The 27,867-nt window shown below is 33.4% G+C and overlaps 1 protein-coding gene across 1 annotated transcript in view; it reads right to left on the reverse strand.

Annotated features, from left to right (window-relative positions):
- The window catches only part of LOC129751765 (protein melted), a 54,173-nt gene extending 29,645 nt beyond the window's left edge, over positions 1-24,528 (reverse strand). The window contains exon 1 of the mRNA XM_055747466.1: positions 23,666-24,528. The gene's annotated coding sequence lies outside the window, so the exon portion shown is untranslated. The remainder of the gene's footprint in view (positions 1-23,665) is intronic.
- Positions 24,529-27,867: the final 3,339 nt, after the last annotated feature.

Raw genomic sequence — 27,867 nt, forward strand, 5'->3', positions numbered from 1 at the left:
TATATTTTACTAAATGAGCATTTGGATATGAGCGTGTAAACGGAAGAAAAAAGAGAGAAAGTTGAGAGTCGAGTGGTCGCTCTGAGAGGAAATATCGGTATCGAATTTTGGCGAATGCGCCAACATCACTGTTTCGAGAAAAACGCGTTCAAAGTTTGACAGCTCCATAAGCTCCCAGCAAAAATTTTATTTTGTTTTCTTTATTTCTCGAAGACGAAATAGTTGTCGGTGAACGTTGTACACTCAAAATGTAGGTCTCCGAACGTATTTTAACACCCAGCTTATAACTCCATTTGTTTACATTTGGATCATTTGCCCTTTTCAAAATTCACTACCGATATGGAATGTTGAATGTCTCACTCTCTTACGAGATTTGTGCGTGAACTTGTAATGCGGGAGCGAGACGATTATATATGGCATCGTGTTTGCTGGTAGTGGATGAGAAGGTGTAAATGAAAAAGTAGGTTTTTGGAATCGACCAGCGTGATGCATTCATTTTAATGCGTCATTCAGTTAACGATTTTTGGGAAGGAAAGACGAGCGTCCTTTCTGAGGAAAACAAATATTCAATGAAAGATTATTACTAATATGTGAACCCCATCGCCCTCCGCCCTCTTTGTGCTTACGTAATTAGTGAACGGCCTCTTAGTTGGTATAAAGTCGCGAATGTCCCAAAGATGTTTACTATGTATATTTTTACGACTAATATGGAAAAAAGCAGTGAATTGTTTTTTTTTTAGATTTTGAGTGATGCGTAGGGATAGTAATACCGAAACCGAAAACTGGTATCTCAGGACTATTTTTCTTACTTCGAATACCGTTTTTACGTCCTTCCAAAACCGGGCTTTTTTGTATCGATAAATAACAAAGTTAAAAATCGACTTGAAAAATTGATTAGTTTTTTTTTCAAATTTACCATTTTTGAACAAAAGATTTGCAGCTCAAGCTTTAATTCATAACCGCGAAAAATTTAACATTATCATCAACCTCAAATCTCTGTGGTCAACAGTAAAGCATGGATCACGCAAAACCTGGACGCATTAAACGAAATAAAAAAAAAATGTTTTGTTATCGAAATGTAGGGATTTTATTGCACTTCAAAGGAAAAATAATAAAAAAAATATTCCGATGTTGTTTTGATGGAATTTCGAACTTTTCGACAGAACCACTCATCATAGTTTGGACACCCTATTCACTGACCTTAGCGGCCATTTTGTTCCACAATCTCTACATCTCTGATCAGGGATGCCATTCTCTACCGAGAAAAACGGAGAACGGAGAATAAAACACCCCCGTGCGATAACCGCAATTCTCCCGGGTGAGATTTTTTGTTCCTCTCCACAGATTATTCGCACGCCGGTTTCGAAAGCCACACACACCTAATTCCAATAGCTCCGGCGTGCGACAATTTGTCACTGTAGAGCACCCCGGTGACAACACAGGACCGACTGGTTTAAGCCACGAAAAAGCAAAGACAAAAACAAACACGATGGTGTGCATAATAATAGCATCAACAAACGATGAATGTTTCGGGCGAGTGGTTCAGCTTCGAATGTATTGGTAAACGCAACAAGCCAAGCTAGCTGCCGTCGCTGTCGCTCTCCGTGGTGAAAACATTTTTTCACTATAGTGTGTGTTCGCTCTGTCGTGTTGATTAACAGATTCTCTACAGAGGTTTGGCTAAAAATCTCTGCGGTGCGTTTCAGTGAATCTCTACCGAGAATCGAAAACAGAGCACGCCGGTGATTCTCGTTAGAGAAATTGCAAGCCTGTCTCTGATGCATCCCGAGTCGTCCTACCATTCTTCTTCATCTTCTGCTTGACAATATCCCAAAATTTTTCGACAGGGCGGAATCGAGGGCAATTGGGTAGGTTGATGTCCTTTTCGACAAAATCCACCCGTTGGCCCGATACCACTGTACATACCTCTTAGGTGTAGTGGCAGCTCAATGTGGTACAAAGAAGGTGATGAACAAACACGCACACTATTACAGAACTCATTATTCAAAAAGTAAAGAGGTAAACAAAGCCTACGTCACTTGCCAGGATGTTTATGTATCCTAGGCGAGAATCGTAAACAGCAGTTGGCGTTAATTTTTTTCTCAATAGTTTTCGCTGTCGGTTGTTTGTTTGGAAATGCAATTGACGTCAAGAATTGTCATGGTTTCAATGTTTACAAAAAAATTTTACTAACACTTAGCACGGGATTTCCATCGCCATCTGAGATATGTATAAAGGTTGGTGGCAGCTTGCCAAATCTGGCGAAAACTGAGATCTAATGTACGAAAAAAAAAATTTTTTTTCAAGGCACTCCTTCTTGTACATTTCGGAGTCCATGGTCTTGTTTTTCACAAAAAACCGGGGTTTTTCGTCCGCAGCTGCAAATACCTTGCCAGATCAAACACTTTCTTGCCAACTTATCGGCAAAAACAAATTTGAACTTGGCGGAAACATCACCCCGACCAGTGGTTTTGTAAAATTTTTGCCCAAGCCGTCCATAATCAGATTTCACGATTTTTGAACCAGAACACGTCGGGTTTTTGACGTGGGTGTCCAAAATAAATTTTCGTTCGCGGCTTCCATTACGTGTAACTTTATTGGAACAAAACGAATCGTTATGAAATTTTCGGCACTGATAGAGGAAACATTTCCGAACAAAGTACTGTCAAAACATTCCAGATCCGACAACTAGGAGCGCTATGGTACAATAAACAGTGCGTCCAGATTTTGGATGATCCATGCTTTAAAATGTATTAAAACTATGATAAATTTAATAGGTGAAGAGTGAATAAGACAAAGATCAAAAAGGTCAATTTTCCTATATATCTGGACAACCTGCTGCTCTTAAGCACAACCCTTTTCTCAAATGAAAGTAGTTTCGTGTAGTCGTTTTCATAAACGACAATCATGTAAGTCTTTTCTTTGGATTCAAACTTGGTCCTCTAACCAGCAGGTGACATTTTTAAAATTCTTTTTTTCATACCTCCACGTTTTGTTATTTTTGTCTTTGTTTTTCATTTTGGCATTTTTTTTAAAATTTTATAATTCTTGTTGTTTTATAATTTTAATCATTTCTGTAAGTTATGATTTTAATTTTTTTTATATTTGTCACTTTTTTGTTTTAATGCTCTTTTTTTGGTATTTTACTAGTTTCTGTCAGTTTTTATAATTTTTATCATGTTTTCGTTTTTGCATTTAAAAAAAATCATTTTTGTTATTTTGTTATTTTTGATATTTTTTTGTTTTGGCATGAGATTTTTATTATTGATATTTTTGTGATGTCTACACTTTCTGCCATGTTTTTATTTTTGTAGGTTGTGTCATTTTTGTGAGTTTTGCCATTTTTTCATTTTTGTTCATTTATTTCCTTTCGCAACTGTTGTGATTTTTATTTTTTAAAATTTTGGCGTTTTGAAATTATGAACATTTTTTTAATTTTTGTCAAACTTATGCATCCGGTCATTTTTATCTTTTTTGAAGTTTTTGTTTATAATTTTAGTGTTTACTTCTCTTTTATTCTTTTTACAATTTTTGTAAATTTATGATTATTGTAATTATATATTTTTTGTCATTTTTATCGATTTTGTCTATTTTGTTATTTGTTCTCAATATTAAAGTTGTTCAATTTTTGTTTAGTTCTTTTCCTTTTTTATAATTTTTCATTTTCTCAACTTACACTTTTCTTATTTTTGTTTTTGTTTTTTATTTTTAGTTTTTGTCATTTTATGATCTTTGTCTTTTTCTAACTTTTATCATGTCTGTCATTTAAAAAATATTATTCTTGTAGTTTCCTTTTTTTTTCTTTTTTTTTTATTTTTATCACTTGTCATTGTCAAAATTTTTGACATGTTTCTCTTTCTTTTTCATTTCAGATTTTTTTTTCAATTTTCTAAATTTTTGTTGAATTGGTCATTTTTCTTTTTTGTCATTTAAATTTATATATTTTTTTTCACAGTTTTCGTAATCTTTTGTAATTCTTTTTTATTTATTATTTTATAATTTTCGTGATTTGTAATTTGTATCATTTTCGTAGTTTTTTCAATTATTTATTTTTTAACCTTTCATAATGTTTTTTTTTATATGCCTCCAAAACGAAATTTTTTGAGTTTTTGGAAGCCTCAAAAACGATTTGAAATCTGTTGATGAGTTTTGATGAAAAAAATCTTTTTTCAATTCTTTGTTCTTGATTTTTTTAGAGTCATTTTTGGGTTTTAACAAAATTTGCCCGGATATTGCACGGAATTTCGGCCATCAATTTTGAAATCAAATGCCCGGATTTTGCCAAGTTTTTATATAAATAGGCCAGATTTGACCGGCCCGGTAAGTGCTGAAAAAATTCTGGCAACCTTACTTCAGGACAAAAGTGGTATTAGTAGAACAATGATAGTAGTTTGAATTTATAATGCCAAACGATTCTTCATGTTTCATTCAATATCACGGGTTTTTTTCAGGTTTTTAGACATTTATTAACATACTTTTGGGTTTTAAAAAATAGAAATTTTCCAAAAATATATGGGAAATGAATAAAACATAAAAAAATCCTAAAAGCGTGTTTTCTCGATATAAGTGTTATGCACTTATACCCATTGGGCCTTATTTTGAACATTTTGTTATAAAATTCTCCATTTTGCCTATTTTTTATGCTTTTGATTTTTCTCATGTTTATCATTCGCGTCATTTTTGCAGTTATTACCATTTTTGTTTCTCTTTTGTGTTTTTTTTTTGTCATTTTTATAAATTTTGTCCTTTGATTATTTGTATTTTTTCATTCCTGGTTATATTTTGTTTAGGTATATCTTTTTTGTCATCCTTTCGACAGTTTGGTTTGTTTTTTGGTTTTTTTTTCGAATCTGGATAATTTCGGTAAATTTCGTGATTTTTGTTTTTTTCTTTTTTTCATTTTTGTCATTCTAATATTTTATATGTCCTTTTTGTCAATTTTATCATTTTTTTTCAATATTGTCGTTTTTGCTTTTGTCAATTTTAACTTATATTTTTTGTCATTTTCGCTTCTTGCTTCTTATTTTTTCCTTTTTATTTAATTTTTGTGATTGAGTCATGCTTTTCATTTGTTTTACTTTTAATATTTTTTGTCTGTTATTTATTTATTTTTGTTCACTTTTCATTTTTGTAATTTTTATACCTTTTCATTGGTGTTAGTTTGGACAACTATGTATGAAATTTTTCATTCATATCAGTTTTTTTTTTTTTGTTATTTTCGTCATTCCTGTAACTTTTGTCTGCTTTATTTTTGTTTTTTTTTTGTGATCAAACTTTCTAAATAGCATCCCAGCTTTGATGACAATAATTCAGAATCAATTTGCATAACTCATAATCTTCTTTTTTTCTCTCGTCAAAATGCCATTCCAGAACTAACCATCGATTCTGATTGGAAATTGCTCCAAATAATTCCCAAAAACTGGGCGTGTGCAAATGTTTCCGTTCGCTTTCCATCCATTCTCTGAAGAAGGTGGACGAAAAAAAAAGTTCGAAGTTGTTAAAATTCATTGAACTGAAAGTAAACACAACACAATCACCTCTCTTTCTTCCAGTGTGTCGGTTTCAAAGCCTCCACACCGAAGTCTTCCCAAAATGTAAATGTTGAGTAAAAACACCGAAAACCATTCGCCCAAATAATGACAACCAATCATCTCTTCACCGTCGTCGTCGTCGATGGTTTTTTTTTGCATCGCCAATTTCATTCGTTTCTTTCTGGCAAGCCCCCCGTTTTTTGGAGGTTTTTTTCTTCTTCTGATGGTTATGGTTCCGAGCAAGTAAGTAACTCACCCATCCAGCTAGCAGATGGAAAACGATGCGGGGGAGTACTTATTGCCTACCGGCATCCATCTCTTCACTGTAACAACAGCTGCCGAAATTCCCCAGCCGGGTTCAACGTCGAGTATTTGGTGTAGTTTGGTGCGCCCCATAGATTTGGGGAGTGCTTTTGATGGATGAAAAACTTTTTTGGGGGTCTCTCGTTTTTTTCTTGTTTTACCTAAAGCTGTATGATTACTTTCTTTCAGCGCGTCAAGCATCGTTTGGGTTGTTGACGATTACTGTTCTTGGCACTTTTTTTTGGAATACCTTCTTTAAATTTCACTTTTTAAAATTTCATATTAGTGGTTAACATTCGAGACAAAAATCTTTCGTGCAGATTACAGTACTCGATTCCAGAATTTAGAACAAAAAACCGGAATCGGAACTCTGATTTAGAATCAGTTGTCAAAAATGGATTCAATTTTTTATATTGGAAGGACAGTCCACAGCAGTCGTCCTGTGGATCGATCGTGAAATTCACATTTCACGCGGAAAGTCGTTGAACTTTAAGTCTCGAGGGGTTTGATTCGACGTTACGTAGGGTACGTAGGGAGCGCAGAATTGGTGTGTGCGTTATGGCCCGTGGCACGGGGCCAAAGTTGAGTATACTCGAGATCTCGCATCTCGCAGTGACATTTCCCTGGGTGACAAAATTTAATTTTCAGGTTCGATTAATCTTTCAGCGGGCGAATTTCCACGGGAAGGAATTTCCTGGTACCCACGTGTTTTTCTTACCCATTTTTATTTTTTTAAGAACTGAGGACGTGTTTCGTTTTAATGTGGGCCACCCCTAACATATTTGATTTTTTTTGTGTTGTCGGAAAGCCTGAAGACTTTTTGAATTTGAAGCAATATTGTTTTTAACTATCCAAAAAACAAATAGATTTATGGGATACAAAAAATGAAATCGAACTGAGTTTTTATTATAACGTTAAGGTTCCATCATCAAACAATCAAACTTGATAAACCCTATCGTTCTCAATTAGGATGCATCTTGCATTATTTATAGACCAGATGCTCTCAAAAATGTACATTCCTCCGAGTAGCAGAATAACCATCGTGTAGCATCGCTATCTAGTTAGTGGGTAGTGAACTTTCAACTTCACATTCAATCATTTGAAGCGCTGACCATCACTCTTTGAAGTTGCTCCCTGGCAAAACGTGAGATGAATCCTGATAGCAAAACTCACCCCCACTTTAGATGGTTTTGGGTTGCAGTTTTAGCTGGAGCTAGTTCTATTGCTGAGAACCGTATTTGTTTCGCTCAAGTTGAAAACAGTTAATGGGGAAGTTGCTTACACTATAACACTGAAAATTTGATTGGAAAGTTAGAAATTTTAGGATGTTAATTAGGACGTGTCTGCTGAAACGATATTTTCCATTTTAACCACAACGACTCTTCCAAATTGCCTGAATCCGGTTCGAAGGACCAAAAAATGTTTTCGCTCATAATTTTTATGTTTTAAAGAGTTATTCGTTCTCCTTAAAAGAGAAAAAAGAAAAATCAACACAACCGCATTTCAGCTGCTTGAAAGTGTGTTCCTTCGCCGTAAGCGAGAAACTCAGATGATTGGGTGGAGTTGATAATCAAATTACCAACTTGTTCCTTTGGTTTTCGGGGATCTGCGATGACATCCACAAGCCAAGTGGATTTTTTCTTTCTTCAACAGCACACACTCTCCCCATTTCTCACTCTAGCTTCCTACCGGTATGCATACGAACATACAGTATGACCCATGAAAAAATGCTAAAAGAGTGCTATTTTTATTGTGTGCTCCCTCCAAGCTGTGCGGGGAGAAATAAACGGGGGACTGAGAATAACCCTCATTCGCATTAGAGTGTCATTTTGACACTATTGCAAGTTTAAAGGCTTGTAACTTTTTTCAGTAGCTTCAAAATACAAAAATTTCTTCGGAGACCCCAAATGATTTCAAAAGTTCTTGAATATTGTATCTTTACTTTTTTTTATGGACGAATCCTGGAAGCCTGGACAAAAAAACTCCCTTTTCCGACTTAGAGTGTCAATTTGACACTCCAAAAGTAAAACCTATCTAAGTCGTTTGAATTATAATTAACTTCAACTTATATCAATAGAAACCTTGTAATAGCATAGCATAGCATAGCATTGGGTGACTACACACATCTTGCATTGGCTGATACACAAGGTACAGCTCATAATTAAAACCAACACAAGATGCCAAAATGAGTGTCTGGATGCAACACTCATTTCAAGTGTTGATTTTAAAAATAAGTGTGGTACCTTTATGCACACCGCGACAAGTCAATGTAATCATAATGGGGATTATCTGATACAACAAAATTAACTTTTCAGGTGCAGAGAACTCATACGACCCAGGGTGTTGAATTCAGAAAGGTGGGGAAAGGTAATTTTTTATGGGAAATCCTATTCGGCAAATAGGATGAATGAGTAGAAGTGTAATACAAATATGACAATGAATAGTAAAAATAATTTTCAAAAAGAAACGATCTCACCAAACTCCAACAAACCAAAAGTGAGGGGTGCTGTCATCCAATTCTTCTTGATTCCGGTCATCTTGAAACTGGTTGCATTCAAATAAATATTCTCAATATCACTAAATGGTTACAAACAAAATGTCAACTGCCAGTTATTTGCTTGCGTTTACCTTAATACGTAACTATTAGGCTTCGCCAAGAGACGATCTATTTCAATCTATATAAAAATGCATCGACCGATACAGAAATCCCGAATTAGATAAAATTCACCATATTATTATTTCGTGAGAAAACAAACGGGGCATATTTAAGAACATAACACTATTACTTAATTATTAACATTCTATCAAATACAAGTTAAAAAGAGATATGTAAATTATTTATAACCACGTAAATAAATCAACAATAAACATTCAAATGCAACTAATATCAGTTTTTTTTAAGTAGTTTCGGTTTGCAAAAAAAATAATTTTCATATCAATAGAAACCTTGTAATGTCAGTAAAATATGCTTAGAACATTATATATAGCTAAAACTACTAGCGGATTTTCAGTGCTTTTACTTTGTTTGGACCAATCAAAAGTATATTCATTGGAAAGCAAATTTAATCTACATTCTAGTGAGGTGCAACAATTCACGCTGTGAAATTCTAGAAAAATCTGAAAATTATAAACGTACAATCATTCCTGAATTTCTAGAACCACAAGCAGAACGCGTCCAGCAGAACGTGTTCGATTGCTCTCCGAGTAGGTACGGTGGGTGGTGATTTGGGAAGAGAGCCAAGCCAAGAGACGAAATAATCATTACAAAGTTTCTACTGATATAAGTTTTGTTTAGATCTGTTGAACACGCCAAAAGTTATAACGATTTGAGCTTGCAGTGTCAAATTGACACTCCTGGTGCTGATTAGGGTAATGTAATCTGATGCGGATGAGGGTTAAGGAAAAAGTTACATCAATGATCATACAAATTGCGCAGCCAATGATTAAAATTGTGGTAATTTGTGGCAATTTCTGAGGGAAAATGAGAAAGTTTGAGTTAAAATGAGAGAAATCAGTGCTCAGAGAGAGAGAGGAAGAGTGAGATTTGTTGCAAATTGTAAAGCAGTTGTGGAATTTTGATCATTACTATTCTAAATGCAAAGAATTCTCTCTCTCTATTGCAATCCCTCGGCGGAGATAAATCGCACTGAAATCAAGAGTGGGATTGTCAACACCTAAGAGTAAGCGAAAGCATACACATCCCCTGATGAAGATAATTCCCTTCTCCGGACAAATCTATTGCGCATTGTGTGGAGGAGAAATCTGAGAGCTAACACCCTTTATTCTGGGTAAGTTCACGAGCAGAGATGCCAATGTGCCTGATTTTTCAGGATTTGCCTGATGTTTCGAGGTTCAGCCTGACAACCTGACAAGCCATTGAATTTCTCTGATTTTGCCTGATTTTTGCGAAAGTGATGAAAAATGGGTAGTAAGGAACTGAATAAGGTACCATTAGATGTGCAAAAGTGAAAATGTGGAGCGACGAACAAAAAAAAAAGATCACCACTTTGAGCGAATTTTCTGTTACTTTGACTTAGCCTGATTTTTATTTCACCAGTTTCCTGATTTTTTATAAAAGAATTGGCAACCCTGTTCACGACAAAAGACGCTTTTAAAGACGCCAGAGGTGTCCTGATTTTTCAAGATTTGTCCTGATTTTCGAGAAACCGTCCTGATTTTTCAAAAACTCTCGAATTGTCCTGATTTTAAAAAATAATCTTTATTATAATTCATTATAATTGAATTTATAATATAACAGTATAACCTCTTTTAAAGCAAGTTCACTTGTGTTGGGAAAAAGTGGTAGAAATTTGTGATACATTTTGAAAACTTTACCGTGCAAAAACATTTTCAAGATCTGCGGACATCAAGTTTATTTTTTACAACGCATGCTGTGATGCAAAAATAGCTCGATTTCTATCACTTACGGCTGAAATAGAAACAGTGTTGTAAAAAAAATATCGATCGAAGATCTTGAAAAAAATTTTGCATGGAAAAAATTTCAAAATTTGCTAAAATTGTCAGAATTTTTACTTCCCAACACGAGTGAATTTGCTCTTACCGATGCACTTTGGGACAGTCCCATACAATGAGGCAGCAAAAAAGGTATTTTTGCTTTTTATGAACTTTTTTGAAAATGAAATGAATTGTATACATTTAACAACCAATATAAATAATTTTCAGCTTTGGTTTTTATGTTTGCTCAGAAAGGACTGTAAAATTAGAACATAAAAATACATAGTGTAAGTTTGAAACAATACTTGTTTAAATAAAATCATTTTGGAATCGCTTGAATATTTTTGAGTTCAGTGTTCAAGAAAAATATTTGTTCAAGAAAAAAGAATAAATATATAATTGATTAAAACAAAACGACTCAGGTTATTTTTGTTCATGGTTATTCAGTTTTGTATTAGAGAGTATATGCAAAAATGCAACATTAAAATTTTATAATTTTTGTGAAAAAGTAGCTTTTAAGAACTTTTAGTTATTTCTACAGACAGATATCGCAATTCTATCGTAGCTTTTGGTCACAATCAATTACAAGCATCTTTCTGCACGCTATGAACAATGTTCGCTAAATGATGTTTTACATAAAACATACTATTCTTCCAAAATGGTTAAAAATTACCCATTTTTTGTTTTTATTATAACTTTAACGGATGCAGATATATGCAGCTATGTTTAGAAGACAAACAAAAGTTTCGGGCAACGCTAGGCTAAAATGTTTAAACCCTTGGAGTAAATCATAAAATTATTCATTTTTTACACTTTTGTTTTGTTAACTGTGTGAAAATGAAAAATATTTCGAAAAGAAGCTTAGAAATTTCGAAAAGAAGCTTAGCTTTCTAACGATGTATTGGAAATTATTGTAGCATTTCTTTAAAAGGAGAATAGTTGATTTGAATATTATTGGATCTGAAGTATATTTTTCAAATTTTTTTAAGTCCGATGTCTGTGAAACGATAAGTGCATATGATAATAATCTGAAAAGTTGAGAATATCTTAGTTAATTATAAAGCTACAAACTGGTATATGACAAATATCATTACGATGAAGTTAATTCTTAACTTTTTGCCGCCTCAAACCCCATAGTGCGACGGTAATCTTCGGTTCAGATGATATTTGAACAGTGTTTTTCGATATAAACTACAATCCAGCTAACTTCTTACCTCTTCTATCTCTTCTGTTACCTAGATTAAGGCGTCATTTCGCCTTCATTTATGCAATCTAACAGAGCTGCATTTAATTTCCACCAATCTACTGGTATCCTGAAAAGTTCTGTTTTTTTTCTTTGCGATGTCCTGATTTTTTGACGAAACAACCTGTTATCAGTGCAGTGGTGCCAGATGTCCTGATAAATCAAGATTTGTCCCGATAAATCCGGATTTGTCATAATTTTTTAAAATGGCCGGATTTTAACTGATTTTTGAATTAATGGTATTTAAATGTACTGAAATGTCCTGATTTTCAAAAATAATATGTAAGTTGTAATTGAATTTATAGTTTTTTCGGGATATCGAATCATTCGGTAATTAAAAATAGTTTAATGTTCGGTTCCGATGATATTTAAATGATGTTTTTCCATATAAACTGCAGGCCAGCCAAGATTCGGATCGCCTCAGTGCATACATTAAGGTGTCTACAGTGCCTGTATTTCGCCTTTATGGATGCAATTTAAGCAGAATTTGTGGTGTCCTGAAAAAACCGGATTTTTTTTTGTGTCCTGATCTTTGAAAAACGACCTGGTATTCCTGTCTGGTACCTCTGCTCCGAATGCCACCTTTGACAGTTATGTTTGCTAGAAAAAAAATCTGCAAAACAGCAAACAGCAGTGGGCATGGTAGCCGCAAGTAGAGATTTATCCTAAAAAGTACAGATTTTTTTTTATTATTATTTGGTACAGATTTTGTCCGCACAGGAGACAGATTTGAAGGATTTGGTTAAAATAAGTACAAATTTCACCATTTAAAATAATAAATCATGAAAAGCGTTTTGAAATTAGCAAAAGACAGAATTCAGATTCATGTTAAATTCGTCAATTATGACAAATAATAACACAGTTGAAAGCGAGGGATTGCAGTGGAGAGAGAATTCTTTGCATTTGGAATGTTAATGATCAAAATTCCACAACTGCTCAAAGCTTAACAAATTGCAACAATTTGCAACAATTAGCACATTTTCACTCTCTCTGAGCACCGGTTTCTCTCATTTTAACTTAAGCCTTCTAATTCTCTCTAACAATTCGCCACAAATTACCACAAATTCAATCATTGGCAGCAAAATTTGTTTGATCATTGACGATGATTCTTCGTTTATCTCAGTGGTTGGTGGTGGTTGAAAGTAACTTCCGGATTTTAAAAACACCTTTTCGATAATTAATTAATTTTGATTATTGAAAAATGAGAGAACAGAGAAGGTATTAACAGTCAAACAAAATTAAAAAAAAAAACTACAAACTTTCCTAACATTTTCCACTGATGATCATTTTCGTTGTTGGTGCACATTTAGTTTTTGGGCTAATTTTTTTTAATGAGAGTAAAGATGTTATTGTGGCAACGCTGACAGCGGGTAAGAAATTGTTGTTATTTCTTGTACGTTGCGTGGTGGGAGTCTAAACAATTTTTTCTTCTTCATTTTCACTGAGAGGTGTATGACTGAAAGACTAGGGCGCTCTTGGCTAAAACTCCCTTTCTCCCACTCAGATGCAAAAGCTCTCACACTTGCCGCCAGGGTTGTCAATTTTTTTTTCAAAAATCAGGGAACTAGTGAAATAAAAATCAGGCAAAATCAGGCTTCGTTAAACTAACGGAAATTGCGCTCGAAGTGATGACCTTTTTTTGGTTATCGCTCCACATTTTCATTCTTCTCTGGCCGGGTTTCGACCAGACCGAACTGAGCGCCATGCAAAAATTTTCAAACAACCAAAATTGAAACGCGTGTTATTCATATTGCCAATCGAAAATGCAAATAGGATTGACTGATATAAAGTCCTTGAATTATAAACTAACGTTTCTGGTTCATAAACATCACAGATTTCGTCTTAACATGAAATTAATGGCACATGAAGTTGAGGTGTCTCAAAAAATGCTGATGGCGTTCAGTTCGGTCTGGGCGAATCCCGACCATCTGTGTTGTGAGCCTACTTGGTTGAATAATTGTACTGAATCAAAGCAATCGAACGACTCCCTTTAATTCTCTTTTTTTAAATGAGAATTTAAGAGAATCTTTCGATTGCTTTGATTATGCCACATTTTCACTTTTTAACTTCAGCTATGATTTACTACCCATTTTTCATCACATTCGCAAAAATCAGGCAAACTTTCAAAAATCAGGGAAATTCAATGACTTATCAGGTTGTCAGGCTGAGCCATTAAATTTCCCTGATTTTTGAAAATTTACCTGATTTTTGCGAATGTGATGAAAAATGGGTAGTAAGAAACTGGATTAGGTACCATTGCAGAAGTTAAAAAGTGAAAATGTGGCTGAATCAAAGCAATCGGTTTCCCCGAAAAGATTTCCTTATTTAAAAAAGAGGGAATTGAAGGGAATCTTTCGATTGCTTTTATTCAGAAGAATTAGGCTCCAAGTAGGCTCACAACACAAATTAGAGTAAAAATGTGGATCGATGACCACAAAAGGTCATCACTTTGAGCGAAATTTCCATTACTTCGAGGTAGCCTGATTTTTTTTCAACCCTGTGACCAGGTAAACTTGGATAACGAGTGAAGCATGATCTGCGAAAGAGGATTATAGGAAGCCTACTCGGAAGCCGAACTGAAAACAGTGATGTTTCCTCCCGGCTCCTTGTTGTTTGGGAGGAGCCGACCAACCATGGTGCCCAAGTGCCCAGTTTGCTTCTCACCCAAAAAGTGTTTTTAAATCTTGATGAAAGATTTTCGCATAATTTTTTATGGGTCATACTGTAGATACGTTTATGCCTGGAAGACATTCGCTGGAAGCTCCAAGCTCTAAGTGGAGAAATTCCAACTTAAATCTAATATTGTTGATTGGATATTGATATATATTTCACGACCAGAGCGATGGTTATTGCTACTCAGCTCTCGACTCGGCACAGATGAAAGCGATGGCTGCAGGAAAGATGCCGAGAAGCGATATGGGATTTTATTTCCTCACGCTTGATGTGATGTGATGTTGTTTCTCTGACTCTCCGAACGAATGAACAGGTGGAAAATTTGTTATTGACTAAAAGCAAACGAAGCAGAAGACGGGTATGTGTGTTTAACCTTTGCAATTCGATAGCCCGAAGGCGGGGTTGTTTCCTTCCTGGTCTTCAGTATCAGGTGAGCAGCACCTTTGATACGTGCCATTGACCTCAATTGGTTTTTATGCTCAACTTAGATCCTAGGAACAATTTGGTGGAAATTCCTTCAAGAGATTTTTGAGATGGTGTATGTCATATCATTGCATTGTCAAAGAACAATCATGTATACTTAATTTGGATCTCATTTCTGGGATTTTGTAATATTTCACTCATTTTTAATGTTTTTGATTTTTCTATAATTTTTTCCATCATTTTTAGATGTTTAACCACTTTTGATTTTCTTTTTGTTATTTACAAAATTTGTGTCCCTTCGTTATTTTTATGATTTTTATGATTTTTTATCATTTTTGTCATTTTTAATTATTTTTGTAATTTATTTCATTGTAATTTTTATTCTTTTTTTTTGTAATTTTGTCATTATTCTTAATTTTTACTATATTACGAGACAGGACCAAAAAATTGCCTAATTTTCTATTGAATCTGAAACTGTCATATAACGTAGAATATCTGAGCAAATTTTGAAGCTATTGTGATTCTTTCTTGTTATTATCTCCACACATTGTGCAATGTTTGTTTTTGGAGCCTTTCTTCTTACTTTATTCGAGGTTAATGTCAATCAAGTAAAGCTCACCTAGAACTAGATGAACTACACATTCCATCAAGGTAGCTCATATTTATCTTTTGCGGATCACATTTCTTCATATAGATAAGAAGAAAAGCACATTATTTTTATCAATTTGACTCACCACACAAACCACATCACCTACTACCAAATTCTTCAAATCAGAATTCCTATATCTTCCTGATTTTTATAAAAGTGTGTAAATTTGATACGATTTTTTTCAAATAGTTCTTTGATTGATGATACTATAATTTTCGGGAATGAATATGATTTTTTTTCACGCACTTTGTAGAACCGAATACTTTCGAGTATGTCAATCGCTGTTCTATTTTCTAACTAAATTTTGTTTAGAAATGTTTTTTGTTATTATCAAGAATGATTTTTTTTAATAAACCTTCTCAGAGAAACGATTGAAATCGTTCGATACAAAACGCCCCATTTGCTTATCTTAATCTTAATTAAATAATTTCGAATTCCATGATCTCAAGCGTGGCTTAGTAGAATGAGTTCCACAATGCCAATGGTTGCTACTACGTGATCGACCGAGACCACCAATTTCGTACAACTCATGTGCGAAACTGATGCTCTCTGTTTGAACATCAATAAAGGCGCTGGCCACGTCCTAGTAGCCAATAGATAGTAAGAATAACTAGAGACAACCTGGTAAAACATATCTAATAAATTTTGAAATATTAAGCAACTGGAATAAATAACCTACACAATGCATCTAATATCATCAAAATATGTTAACATTTGCGGCCAGAGGATCGCCAGCAAACTACAGGCAAAATTTTTCCGATACAGATATTTTCCGAACAGCTTTGGAGGGTTGAACTTATACCATAATTATCATAATAGTTCGAAGATCCGCCGAATTTATGATAACAACCTAAAGAATATCCTAATCGGTGATTAAATTCTTATTCTCGCAAAAATAGCAAGAAATTTGGAGGTTGAAATTTCGGCATTTTCGCAATCCGGATCATAATCCGATGAGCTCTTAATGGCTCCCGGAAGAGAGGAGACGATTCCAAGCATTAGCAGATGAAGAAAAGTGATGATTTTTTGTGAAATTCAAAGCGTCATGGCGCGCTAGTATGACATACCAAACCATCGCTTTGCTTTCTTATTGGAACGCAGAACGCAAAGCGACGCTTGTCGCCTCAGTATGACATCAGCCTTAGAAGCTTCGTATTTGTCCAAAACTCATCCATGTTTTTGGAGAATTTTTAAGTTATTAGCTGTCGAATATGTCGTTCGTCTTTTGAAATGAAAAACAATCAATTCATTTGACATCACTGCTGGTGCCTATCGAGGTATTGCATGACTACTTTTCAAGCAATACTTCGCTAGGCATTAGCAGTGATGTCAAATGAATTGATTGTTTTCAAATGCCAAAAGATATACCCCTCTTAAACAGCTAATAACTTTTTTGCCCTTTTTTGGAACATATTTCCTATAATTTCACAATAATATATTTGGTATTTGAACTAAATAATGTCGTCATAAAATAATTTGTTGGTTTGCACCAATCCGAGATATGACAGTTTAAAAAGTACAAGTTTTTGCTTAAAAGTCCCTTATAACTAACGAATGCATCAAGAAACAAGTTTACACTCTGAGAAAAAAAAATGTCTAGAAGACATTTTCATTGTATGAGTTCATTCACAAAAGTTAGAGTTAGAAACTGTTTTTTTTACACACCCTAACACTTCAATATTCAAAAAATCATAACTCGCTTACGAATCGTCATATGTTTGTGGTGTCTTCGGTAAAGTTTCCTCAAAATCCGTTGGCTAAAATTTTGTAGAAGACAGTTTGGCTCTATCTGTTCACTGAAAAAAGTTTTTATGTGCAAATCATGCAAAAATGATACGTCCTAAAATTAAATTAAGATTATTGAAGCGCATGGTTTGATGAGCATTGTTGCTCAAGAGACCATTTGTCTATCTCTTATAGTATCTTCGTAATTAATTTTGTCACGATAATGTTCCGTCTTCGACCACTGTGGACTGTATTAAAAAAAATGCAACACTTACATTTGTGAATAACTTTTATACGGGGGGATGAAAATTGATAAAATTTCCAGAGACTACTTAGTAATGCAATGTTTACATGTGCAAAATTTGGTGGCGATCTGTCAAGTGGTTTTTGATGTAGAATCCATTGAAAAAGATTATTGATCAATCAATATGTTATGCTGCACCATCTATATTGCACACTATGAACTATCCAGGCGCGGCCTATGGGGGTGATCACCCCGATCACCCCCCCCCCCCCCCCCCCCCCCCCCCCCCCCCCCCCCCCCCCAAGCGGCAAAAAACCGTTACGAAAGACTCGCAAACGCTGGATTTTAAATAAAAACTAAGAACTTTTCATAGTAGGTGTACATTCGAATTCTTAAATTTTTCCACTCCGTGGGGGTGTTTGTTCAATAAAAGAATTTAACTATCACTTGAAAGCTTAAAATTGGAAAAAGTATGTCTGCGAAACTAAAACAGCTGTTACTTGCAATTCCTTGGAACGAATTTCATCAAATAACTTTTTTTTGAGGTTCTTACAGCGTTGAATTAGAATTTGCTGACCATATACGCTGCCGGCCATAAGTTTGGGATCACCCCCTCAAAAACAAGAAAATTTGTTTGGTCATATCTCAGTCATCTTATGACATATTGCATTTCTTTTGATCTCATTCTCGATGATCAAAACCTCTTTCGTATGCTTTGTCCAAAAAATCGCACTTTATATTTCAACCCGATCAGTTCAGGGTAGGGTGGACCGAATTTGAAAATTCGAGCTACATTTGAATCTTTTTTCATCAATGTCAAAATACATTTTTTTTAAATTTTGTGCTAAAAATTTGCATAGTTTTTCAAACAAATAAAATAGCTACTTAAGAGACTCGGTAGGCTGTGACCGTCGATGACGGACGACTTTTACTTTTGAAGAAATTTTTTCAAAAATTTTCAAATCCGAATTCAAATTGTTAATATTTTGCTGAAGTAAATCTTAAGTCAAAACCGAAGATTTATTATGAAGATCTATTAGATATTTCGAGAATGTAGAAGAGAAATTTGGCTAAACTTTGCGCGGTAAAGACGTGAAATTGGAAGCTAGCGAAGAAAAAGTGGGTGAAAAGAACGGATCCGAGGTTTTTCATAAAAGAGCAGTTGATAGCAAATACGAAGATCTCAAAAAATGTGGCATGATGAAGATAAAAAAATTCCCAAAGCTAAGTATTATTTTGATTTATATTTTCTCAAATCATTGTAACATTATTTTTACGGTAGAACCAATTGGCAAGATTTTTCATCAGCTGTTTTCTTATTGATGGTTGACATTTGTTTAAATACGCTGATTTGCACTACGATTGATGATGAAAAAACCAGAAATCAACATTATTCTTCCAATAGTTTCAAACGAAAATTTCAATTCAAGTATCGGATTACCGATTGACGTAATGTGAATCAATGGTGTTTTGTTTTTTTTTTTAAGTTATTCTGGAATCCTTTTGATTTGGTCAAGTTTGTTTTGTACAGTACTCGCTCATTAATAGAACAATTTTTTTTGATGTTATAGGGAGCTGAGATAAAATCCATATTTATTTTACGATTCAGCATCTAAAAATCGGTCTTTTTTTCGAATATAGCAAAGTTATTGAACATCACTGTTGTGTTTATAAGTTTGAATACAATGTTCGTAGTTTTTGAGAATTAAGTATTCGTATTCAGTTCACCTCACCCCTCATTAGTTTGCTACCTTTAAAACATCAATTGTTTCGATATAAATTAGGGATTTGGCGAAAATTATGGTCAAGAACTCATACCTAATAGCTATGAATATCCAACATTCAAAAATTATGAAAACTTGTTCATTTCATGTGAAACAGTTTGAATTGGTTTTGAGTTTCGCTTTGCTCTAAAATTTTTCTTAATAATAATTAGTTCAAAAACAAATTAACAATTAAAAACGCACAGTGTGACAAACTACTCCAGCCCATATTCACTAAATTTTTTTTTATGCATGTTTAGTTAAACGTTTTCAAGGTTTTGGTTATTTTCAATAGGGATGGTGAAAGTTTGAGATATTTTTTTTATCTGGGTTTTTGAGATATGCGAAGAAGAATATTTTACCTTCAAGGAATATTTAAAGTTAGGGGTTTTCAAAAGAGTAATACCAGAAGGGTAATAAACTATAATTATTTGGCATGTGTGGGGTAACAAGTTTCCAGATTGCGTTTTGAGTCTATTCTAAAATAAAGTGTCGCAGAAACAATCATTGAAAGTTAGGTCATACAGTAATAAATTTAGGAAACATTAAATTTTTAAAATATTTCAATATACGTTTGATACACAAAAATGAAATCTGTAAGTTGTGTGATAGTAAACTTTTAAGTGTCCGCCAGTTTCCAAACAATAATTAATCACAGCTTCAGACAACGATCTTAAACCTTGGAAAAAATGTAGCATCTTGTGTCTATAATATTACTAAGGAGTTTCGTTAGGAAATTTTAGGAGATAAAAAGATTGATAAAAGTCAGATCCATACACTTGTCAAAAGTGTTTCCAGATCTTATCCTTTTGCCCACATTCCCTTACGATTTTTTTTGCTAGGATGCAGAGGTAACCTCGGTCCTAAAGCGCAAATTTATGTCTTTCATCCCTTTCTCTATTTTCCTCACTATCTCTTGACTACTAGGACGTGACCGGCGCCGTTATTGATGGTCAAAGAGAGAGCATCAGTTTTGTGCATTGAGAATGAGCTTCTAATCCCAAGATCCATTCTTTTGACCCTTGTTCAAAATTGGTGGCCTCGGTCAATCACGGAGTAGCAACCATTGGCGATGTGGAACTTGTTCTACTGAGCCACGCCTGCGATCGTGGAATTGGAAATGAATTTGTTTCAAAACACTGACAAACATATAATCATTTGTTTTAAACTTCTATGCCTCAAAAAATAATGATAATAATTGTTAAAACATTATCTTTAATTTGAAAACTGTTGATAAAGCATTTCGGGTTCAATGATTGAGGTGGATGTGAGTAGTCAATCAAGCTAAGCTAAGCTAAGCTAAATAAAATAGCTACTTAAGTTATCGATCAAAAGTTTGAGCTTACCCCTCAATATGGTGTATCGGTAAAAAGTTTGGGATCAGGCGAAACATGCAATTTAATTTCGTGCGTATCTCTGTCATCAAACAACGTATCGCTAATCTGATAATTTATATTTAATGCTCATGAGTTGTTTTCGCTTTTTGGATTTTAAAATGTTTTTTCAGACTAACTTTGTCAAAATTTTAGCCATAATATGATCATTTTTGATAATGTTCACCAAATAGCCGGTATATTCAATAAATGCCTGCAAACTTCTTTCGATCATAACTTTATTATCTTACGAGTTATTGCAGATCAGTTTGGCTCCATGTTTGATGGATCAACATATCTAGATCCTTTTTTGAAGTAAAAAAGCCTTGAGACTTTAAGTGTTAAATTACCTTTGGAAAATGGCCAAACACATTAAATTTAAAATGTGTTTTCTCGAAATAAGTTTCTTTTTTTTTAAGTAAATTATTTATTTTTCTTTCCAATGCTTATTAACTATGATATTTAACGTCTTTCATTAGCTTTTATTCTTTTATACCACTTTGGCTTGAAGGGCCTTATTCAATTTGAGCCGCTTGTTGTTCTGAGACCAAATTATGACTAAAATTATAAAAATAAATTTAAATTATGGGGATTTTATGGTTATAAAACTTACATTAAAAATGTGAAACTTAGATTATTGGTTGAAACTTGATATCAGTTATGCTTCAAATTCTATACAAAGCAAAAAAATAGTGTTTTTCACCTGCTTTCATTAGAACTTTTGCTTTGCAATTCTATCATCACTTTTAACATATTACTCACAATAGTATTTTTTGCAGAGTATTTGGTGATGCAGACGGTACTTATGAACACATTTTAAGCTTATTGACGATTTTCATGTTCAGAATATTTGTTTCACCGAATACTTGAAAACGGCCAATAGTTGGTATTCGGCTGTTCGCACTATTCGGTACATTTCTAATGATATCTATTCAATTTTCGAAAAAAAAAATACTGAAAATACTTCTTTTGAAACTAGAGGTGATGAATAAAATCTGAAATCGAGTTCAGAAAATTTATTTCCAAATTCAATTTTTAAAACATATGCTCCAAAAACTTGCCTATGTTCTAATTTTTACCAGGTGAGATAAAACTATTCCGTAATCCCCGACTATTTCCTTTTCACACCAATTATATCGCAGATCCTGTTTTTAGCTCATCTACACAATAATATTTAAAATTTGAAGTAGAAATCCATTATTTAGGTTAAAAAATCCACTCTGAATCTGAAAGTTTGGTTATTTCAATTGCAATTGATTTTGAATTTTTACTAAATTTTTTAAATAGTTTTAACTTTCAGAAATTGACTCTTTATTCAATATGTTTTAATTTAATTCAAACATTATAAAAAAGTTTGAAAATATTGAAAGCATGAAGAAAAAAATCGACTTTTCACTTTTTTCATAAATAATTTGTTGCAAATTAGTTACATTTTCTTTGAATTCAGTTCCAACAAAACCCATAATATATCTACCACACTAGTATGAGAGCTTGAAACTCAAGAAAAAAAACAAATGAAAATGAAGTATCAAAAGCTTCATACCTAAGAATATGGTTTTGATAATCTTATTTTAGAATTAAATTTATATTTAAAAATTGAAAAATTTGAACAAGAATTAATAATAATTCGATTCTTTCGAACAACGATTCAACAAAACACTTCAGAAAAATAATTAGATACTCAGTTTTAAATTCAAAGTTATTATTAACAAACACTTTTCTCAAATAATTATTTTGGAATCGTTGCAAAATGAAAATCATGAAAATTTTTGGTGAGCGTCTTACCCTGATATGAAGATTCCCAGTAAAATTATTGTGGATTACTTGAAGTTTTTTTTTTACATTTTCTTCTAAGACAATGTGTGTTTAATTTTCATTCATGAAATGACATTTACATCGGAAAATTCACTCTGTTGTGGTATGAGCCTACTTGGTTGAATGATTCAACTGAACCAAAGCAATCGAAAGATTCTTTTTAGTTCAACCACGGTAAATGAAAAGTTCATATACCAGTATTTCGATATTTTTTTTCGGGGTTTCTTTTGTTGATTTTGTTCGGTGATGTTTTTTTAAAAAAATTCGCTAGTTTTACGTTTCGGTCTACTCTATTCGACCATCCTCAGAAACTATATTTATTACAATAAATTTTGAAAGAAAAAAAAAATTTTAAGTTACAATTTTACAAATCTAATTAAAATAATTATTAAAACACAAATTGGGAAACACTCACAAAAAGCAATTTTTCCGCCTGCTAGGGCCGTCTCTCTGCTCTAACTGGGCGTCTATCTATTGCTGCTGCTGCTGCTAGTTGTCGTCGGGGCGTCTTATTTTTTAAATTAGATTTGTAAAATTGTAACTTAAAATTTTTTTTTCTTTCAAAATTTATTGTAATAAATATAGTTTCTGAGGATGGTCGAATAGAGTAGACCGAAACGTAAAACTAGCGATTTTTTTTTAAAAAAACATCACCGAACAAAATCAACAAAAGAAACCCCGAAAAATTATATCCAGCGGTGATCGAAATCGTCGTGAACAGTATTTCGATAGCAACTTACTACCTTCTTCAATCGAAAACGTTCGAAAACGAAAGTAGGGAGGGACTAAATAAACATTCAATTGCATTTTCATAATTTGGGCTTACTTTATTCGATATATTATTATTATAAGCTGTACGTTAAGAACGTCTATTCACCATCAGTCCCTCAAAAATTCTCTCTGATTTATCCACGAATATCTATTTAGGTATTTCGCGAATATTGGTTGATATTCAAATACCTTACACGTGTGAAGACCGAATCCGAAATTCCATGGTTGTAAAATTCTACTGTTTGCGAATACAAAAGATAGATGAAAGAAAGTTTTTGCAATCGGTGAAAATATCAAGTCCCTCTTATCAAATGCAAACGAATTAGTCATCGCAAACTAACGTTCACAAAACCAAATAATGGGCAACTAATTTGCCGAACCACTAATTTTTCTGGCTGATCTCTTTTGTAGAAAAACCGAAAAGCATCAATCCCCATAAAAATGATAATATTTTATCACACATTTTCTCCTCTTCTACAACAAGCAGACATCGATTCCTTCTCCTCTATAGAGAGAAAGCACCACTCGAAAGCATCCGATACAGTTATAATGAAGCGATCTGGAATGGATTGAACTGAACTGGACAAGAAGAGGCGGATAACCGGCGGACAGGCAACTTGTTGCGGACCAGCCAGAACGAAATAAAAATAATAGCAAAACATTTGTAGAAAAGCAGAAAAACACGGCACAAACTCACCACTACTAGAAATGGCCTAATCTCTCGTTCAGACTTCGAAACAAGGTAAGGTAGGTGGTTGATTGCTTCTCGTTTCTGGCTGTTAGGATCATTCATTCATTCATTCAACAGTATCCAAAAGCTGGTGGTGCATCCACATGTGAATGTTTAGCAGCGATGCGGCGCTTCCAATTCCAAAACAACTGTAAATATGATGTTGCTAATTTTTTTCCGCTGTAGTAGTAGCTTGGCGAGAAAGTTGACAGGTGAGTCGGGTGCACCGCACTCTTACACACACAGAAACACATGCACAAAGGTGTTGGTTTGGTCACACTGGCCTAGCGAAGTGCCGAAAACCTGAAGATATACCTATGGCTTACTTTGATCGCGCGGGGTGTGTGTAAACTGGCACTGACAGACTGGGACTGCTTGGGTGAAATAACTTTACACCTTAGAGCCAGCCTGCTTCGTTTTCTCTCACAGGCGACAGTGGCTGTTTTGCTTCTTTTTCTTCTCCTGGCTCCACAAATTCCCGTGGTCGTGTCGTGGTAGGCTTTCCCAGAAGGTAGGGCCGCCCTCGATCTTGTTGTTTTCACTGAACCATTGAGACCCCCATTTTTAAAAAGCACAGCACACTACTTTCCCCAAATTTGACAACGTGATTCTGATGGATTTTTTGAAAACAACACTTCAAAATTTGAACACACTAATTCCATTCGAATTGGCACGCACGACAACGACGAATGACGATTGTGACGTGTGTATTTAGTGAGGATGAAGGCGGGTGGTGACGGACGATGGATGACGACGACCGACAATATGACAACCCCGTACGACGCGCATCCGGGACGATCTGCGGTGGAAACGCGTCAACTCTGGCCGACGATTGGAGCACGAATGAGAGAAACCAGTTGATTCAATCAAACGTTGACCGACCAACGAAACGAAAGCAAGAAGTTTCACTCACTCAGATCAGCTCAGCTGAAATGGGCAACAAACACCGTGTGAATGGGACAGTGTTGTGCAATCCGATAGAACTGTTCCTGAGAGTTAGAAGCAGTCCATACATTTGGCGACCGTGACAGGCGTGTACAAAACAAAATTCACTAGACAGACAATCGATAAAATACAAAAAAAAACTTAGAAAATGACAAAATTGAAAAATTAGCCTATGACAAAAACCATCAACCTGAAAAACATAAACCATTTATAAAACAACTAAACGAAAAAAAAAATGGACAAAATTCCAAAATAACAACAATCGAAAAATGACAAAAAAAAGGTAGATGCAAAAATTACAAAAATGAAAACAGTAACGAATTTACAAAAATAAAAAATGACAAAAATGGCAAACATTTTCCAGACACATATGAATAAGTGTCTAAAATAAAATAATAATAATAAAAATAACAAACGTTACAAACTGACTAAATTTAAAAAGACATACACCGTCTTAGCCGATTTAGGCTTTACAGACTGAATAAATGACGTGGATAACTTAAGATTAACATTTAACACCCTGTACCGAGATGGGAATCGAACCCATGCCATCAGTGGACCAGCGGTTATCGTCTTACCACGCTAACCACTCGACCACCGAGTCGTACAAATGGAACTGTCAGTAAATTTACTTGACAAATAAAGTTTTTATTGAACAAAATACGTAAATGACAAAAATGACAAAATCGACTAAATTGACAGAAATAATAAAAATTTGAAAAACAACATGAATGACATAATTGACCAGAAAGACAAAAATGGATTGCATTACAAAATTATAAAAATGATAAAATGGTATAAAAAATTACTGACTGTGACTCAAGGAATATTTAAAGAAGGTGGTGAAAGGCAGCCCTGCTTTAGTGTTAGTATAGACTATAACGTCACAATCACGAAAAATCTGAAAACTTGCTTTTTTCGTTGATAACTCGAAGAATCTGCTGGAAATATTCCACTTTGAAAACATGTTACTCTAGAAGGATTCCTGCTCTTCAAGATCGGTGCATAAAAAGTAGGCAATTTGAGTAATTTTTCTATATAATAGACTATCAAATTTTGAAAAAAATGGCGGATTTTCCCTACTCAAATTAACTAAACTTTAAAATTATTTGAAAGTCTTCCATGAAAATGTACGAGTCAGTGCAGTTTAAGCTCCTTATTACAATAAAGTCATCAAAACACAAAGTTTTATAAAAAACCACAATCTTTTATGGGCATTTTGGTCAACCGAGTAAACAATCACTTATTGATGTTAATTGTTCTACATAAGAATTGTATATAGTAAACCGGTTGGATAAAAGTCATGATAATCAGTGAACACTCTATAACTACCAGCTAGTCCTTTTTAAAGCTGAATTTTCTTCATTTTTGCACGTTTTAGCTTCAAGATGACATTGCATTCATTAATAAAACAAGAAAAAAAAAAATAACGCAGTCTTTCAAAGCACCAGGCCCATGCGAAGGACCCTTCCAGGGGAGGGGGTGTTTTGAAATTCAAATTTATCTAAAAATAATAACAGTACCATAAAAACACAAAAAATAAGGAAATGGAATTCTAACATCATTTTCTTACTCATAACTTTCACACAATCTCAAAATTTAATAAATTTTACTGATAAAATAATACAAAACTTCCAAAACAAATCACAGTGAAAGTTTCATATCAATAATATTTTGAAAAAAAATCAAAGTTGTGTTTCTTATTCTGAACTAGAAGTTTGCTTCAATATAATTTCTTAACAGTCTAGTTTTAAAATTTGAAATAAATATTCACAAAACACAGATTTTGAAAAAATAAATAAATTCTCAAATAAATGTCAGATTTATTTAACTTTTCGGAAAATGATAATATTTGTTATTTATTATTCATCTTAATGTTCAATTCTTTTTTTCATTTCCAACTGAAGCGTTGCCTGAAAAATTCCACTATAGTGTTTTTAATTTGAAAAAAATTATCGCGATTTAAAATGTGAATTTTTGATAAGGAATAAAATTCAAGGTTTTTGTTTTTAGAACACCAAAAATTCAGAATTTAAAAACATAGACAAACTTATTAAAAATATTTCTAAAATTTTAAATAGTTTGACTTTGAAATTCGGTAAATTTGTTTTAAAAATGAAAAAACAGCTGTACTACAAAATTCGATAAATCCATTTGAAAATTAAAACAAAATATGAATTTAGAAAAGAGCTTTTCACCATCTGAGAAGTATTTTTTAAAATAAACTCGTCTTACCATCATGAAAACTTATGTATAGAATTCAATTGATAACTCAAGGGAGAAGCATTTTGGTGTTTATGTTTTGATTATTGATTTGGTAGATTTTAGCGTACTGAATTCGAATCTTTTGTCAATTTTGGATTATAACATTTAGTTTTGGTAATATGGAGTTTTAAAATGTGTCAGTTTTTAGTCGAATCAATCATTTATAACATGCATTTTCAAATAGGGCTTGTGATATAGCTCAGTTGGCAAGTCTGTTGTCTCCTGAGCCGATGTCCGTGAGTTCGAGCCCAAGAGTAAACATCGAACACAGTTGTACCGGATAAGTTTTTCAATAACGATTCGCCAACTGCAACGTTGATAAAGTCGCGAATGCCATAAAGATGGAAAAACGACTATAATTATATAATTCGATTATAATCGAAACAAAAAAAATACATTTTCTAAAATCTTATTTTAATTTTGTTTATTAAAAATTTTTTTCCTTAATTTTTTGATGATGTTGATGCATGATATAAAATAGTATAATTCAACAGTTAAAAAAAAAATGGAAAAAATTTAAAGGAACAAGTTTTTATAACATTACTGCAGAAAGTAAAAAAAAACATGATTTCCTGCAACAACCTGCAAAACGATTAGATTTATGCTTTAACAATATCTAAAATTCAATTTGGTTCAAAACTTCTATTAAAATTCGTTTGATGAGGATAAGTACCCAAATATAAAACTTTTAAAACTTTTTTCGTAAAACTCAAAATTACTTGACGTCTTGAGGAAAGTTGATAATTGATTTAAATCTTTTATTTGAAAATGTTAAGTTTTTAATTTAAAGTTTTTTCAGGAAACGGTAGAACTTTCTTAAATAATTTTAACCAATTTTCAAAAATTATTTCAATAACAAAAGCTGATAAAAAAAATTGCATATTTAGATTCAGGGCACCTCAACTAGTCAAAATTTTTAGTAATAAAGTAGAGGATATAAGATTTTAGATTTGTTTTGC

This window comes from Uranotaenia lowii, chromosome 3 (genome assembly GCF_029784155.1).
Source record: "Uranotaenia lowii strain MFRU-FL chromosome 3, ASM2978415v1, whole genome shotgun sequence".
NCBI lineage: Eukaryota > Metazoa > Arthropoda > Insecta > Diptera > Culicidae > Uranotaenia > Uranotaenia lowii.